Source organism: Pistacia vera, unplaced genomic scaffold (assembly GCF_008641045.1).
Source record: "Pistacia vera cultivar Batoury unplaced genomic scaffold, PisVer_v2 Contig206, whole genome shotgun sequence".
Lineage (NCBI taxonomy): Eukaryota > Viridiplantae > Streptophyta > Magnoliopsida > Sapindales > Anacardiaceae > Pistacia > Pistacia vera.
The window spans coordinates 211501-215091 of record NW_022196009.1 but is presented as its reverse complement, the minus strand read 5'-3'; positions in this window follow the sequence as shown (position 1 = coordinate 215091).

The window sequence follows — 3591 nt, the reverse complement described above, 5'->3', positions numbered from 1 at the left end:
CCTTATCGAATGGCCCCAGCTGAGCTCCAAGAATTAAAGAAGCAAATCCAAGAACTTTTAGATAAAGGCTTCATCCGACCAAGTCATTCCCTTGGGGGCTCCAATCCTGTTTGTGAAAAAGAAGGATGGATCACTAAGGATGTGTATCGATTATAGGGAGTTGAATAAAGTTACAGTGAAGAATAAGTACCCGTACCCCGAATAGATGACCTCTTTGATCGTTGAAAGGTGCAGCAGTGTTCTCCAAAATTGATTTGAGGTCGGGTACCATCAGGTAAGAGTGGTTGAGCAAGATGTGGCTAAGACTGCCTTGCGTAAGGTATGGGCATTATGAATTTGTAGTAATGCCGTTGGTTTGACCAATGCCCCAGCAGTTTTATGGACTTGATGAACAGGGTATTTCATGAGTACTTGGATCAGTTTATTGTTGTCTTCATCGACGACATTCTGATTTACTCAAAGTCAAGAGAAAAGCATGAGAAACCATGAGCTTAGTGCTGCAACGGCTGAGAGAAAAGAAGTGTGTGCTAAATTCTCCAAGTGTGAGTTTTGGCTGAATCAAGTGATATTCTTGGGTCATCATACGGTCAAAGGAAGGGATTTCGGTAGATCCGAGTAAAGTGCAGGCCATTGGAATGGCAGAAGCCGAGAACAGTGAAGGAAATCAGGAGCTTCTTAGGCTTAGCAGGTTACTACCGGCGATTTGTATCGGGATTCGCCAGTTGGCTAAACCGTTGACAGTCTTACTAAACAGAAGACTCCTTTTATCTGGTCAGCAGCATGTGAAGAAAGCTTTTTAGAGTTGAAGAGAGGTAAATCAGCTCCTGTGCTAGTGTTCCGCAGGAGGGTGTTGATTATGACATTTATACAGATGCCTCTTTAAGGGACTTTGTGCTGTGTTAATGCATAGGTAGGGTTATAGCTTATGCTTCTCGTCAATTGAAAGAGTACGAGACCAGATACCCTAGCATTACCTAGAGTTAGCAGCTGTGGTCTTTGCTTTAAAGATATGGAGGCATTACCTTTATGGTGTGAAGAGTAATATCTACAACGATCATAAGAGTTTGAAGTACTTCTTCACTCAAAAGGAGTTGAATATGAGGCAGAAAAGGTGGTTAGAGCTGGTCAAGGATTATGATTGTGAGATCAAGTACCAACCAGGGAAAGCCAATGTAGTAGCCGATGCTGAGTAGAAAAGCTCATGTTTCGGCTTACCAGACAGAAAAAGTTAATAGAAGAATTGTCTAAGGAGCAGATTGAGGTGGTTCCGGGAAGAATTGCCAGCCTGTGGTACAGTCTTCTTTACTGGAGGAAATTGAGGGAAGCAAATGGCTGATGAGTGGTGTCAGAAAATAGTTCAGCAAGTACCTGAGGGCAAGACATCAGAGTTCTTTGTGAGAGATGGTCCTCTATTTCAGAAATCGGTTGTGCATTCCTCCAAATGAGGAGTTGAAACAGAAAATCTCATAGAGGCTCATGACACACCGTACACCACTATCCGGGAACAACCAAGATGTATCAGGATGTAAAGAAGGGCTACTGGTGGTCAGGTATGAAAGAAAGCATCACCGAGTTTGTGGCTAAATGTAAACTGCCAGCAGGTGAAAGCAGAACATTAACGGCCATCAGGGTTGCTTCAACATTGAGTTTCCAGAGTGGAAATGGGAGAGCATTTCAATGGATTTTATCACGGGTCTCCCCAAAGTGCAGAAAGGATGTATGATATGGGTGATTGTGGATAGTTAACCAAGTCAGCCATTTTCCCAGTAAAGGATAGTACCACTTCAGATCAGTTGGCTCAGATTTCACTCAAGGAGATAGTCAGATTGCATGGTGTGCCCAAGACTATAGTATCAGATAGAGATTCCAGATTTGTTTCAGCCTTCTGGACAAGTTACAGAGGAGTTTGGGTACCCGCTTAGCATTCAGTACTGCCTATCATCCTCAGACAGATGGCCAAACTGAGAGAACGAATCAGGTGCTCGAGGATATGTTAAGAGCCTGTTGCAGGATTATAGAGTATCCTGGCATGAGATGTACCTTAGTGGAATTGGCTACAACAATAGTTATCAGTCTACAATTAGAATGGCGCCTTACGAGGCTTTGTATTGTAGACGGTGTAGGTCTCCGCTTCATTGGGTGAAGTAGGCGAAAGAGATGAGTTGAGTACCGCTCTTGGGCCAGAGATGACTCAGAAACTAGTAGAAGATGTGAGGTTAGTCCGAAATAGAATGAAACAAGCCCAAGATCGAGCAGAAGAGTTATGCGACTGAAGAGGAAAGAGGTAGAATTCCAAGTGGGTGACAAAGTGTTCCTGAAAGTTTCCCCTACAAGCGAGTAATGGCTTTGTAACCAAGGGAAGTTAGCACCGAGGTATTTAGGTCCTTTTGAGATTTGCAACGAGTAGGAAAAGTGGCTTATAGATTGGCACTACCACCTAACATGGACAGGGTGCACGATGTCTTCCATGTCTCGATGCTACGGAAATATGTAAGTGATCCCTCCACATCCTGAGCATAGAAGACGTTGAAGTAGCAGAGAACTTAGTATATGAAGAACGTCCAGTTAGATTTTAAGGGTAAAGAGCTTCGGAACAAGAGTGTTCGTAGTGAAGGTCCTTTGGAGGAATCACAAAGTGGAAGAAGCCACTTGGGAAGTGGAACGAGAATGCCGAATCGTTTCCCAGGTTATTTGCATGAATTGGGACGAAATTCTTTTAAGGGGGAAGATTGTAACGCCCCGCTGAGGTTCGTGTTATTGTTCTCTTTCGCCCTTAATCGAGTGATTTTTGTTATTATTGTTTGATTGAATGTCATGTTGAATGTTGCCTGAATTTTGGTTGAAATAGAAGAATTTGAGTGTACCAAGCTTCGCCGGGGCGAAGAAGAATCTTCGCCACGGCGAAGAGGGTTGAGCCAAGGGTGAAACTCTCTGGACAGTTTCGGCGGCGACAAAGGTTTTTCGCCGCGGCGACGGGCCGAATTTCGTGTTGGTTGAGTTTTAGACATTTCTTCCCTAAGGACAATTTGACCTTTCTACCCCTAATTAGCAGGAAAAGTGGGGAGTTAATTGTAAGGATTTTCATGGGGAATGTGTTGTATGGGGGTGAGTTTGTAATGGATCAAAGGATATAGATGGAATTCCTAAAGAAGAGTAGGGCAAAATGGGATGATGGGTGTATATTTCATTAAAAGGAATTAGAATCAAAGAAACCCTCATTCTTCTTCTCCAAAAACGCAACCCTTCATTCTTCTCCTCTCAATCTCTCTTTTCTTTTGATCAAGGATTTCCAAGGATTTTGAAGTGATTTGGGGTATAGAAAGCAACCTAGGCTTCTAAGGTAAGGATTTCTCCTTAAGTTGTGTGATTTGTAGATTTTAGCTCATTTTGATTTTGAGGGTTTTCATTCTTTGGTTAAGAGTAGAGAGATTAGCCAAGAAAAACAAGTGGAAGAAGATTTGGTGAAATCTCTCCATAGCAAGTAAGTAAACCAAACCCAAGTTGGATTTATGAAATTTCTTGATTAGGGTGTTTTAAAGTAATGATGTATGTATGTGAATACATGTTATATGCCATGTATGGATGTATGAA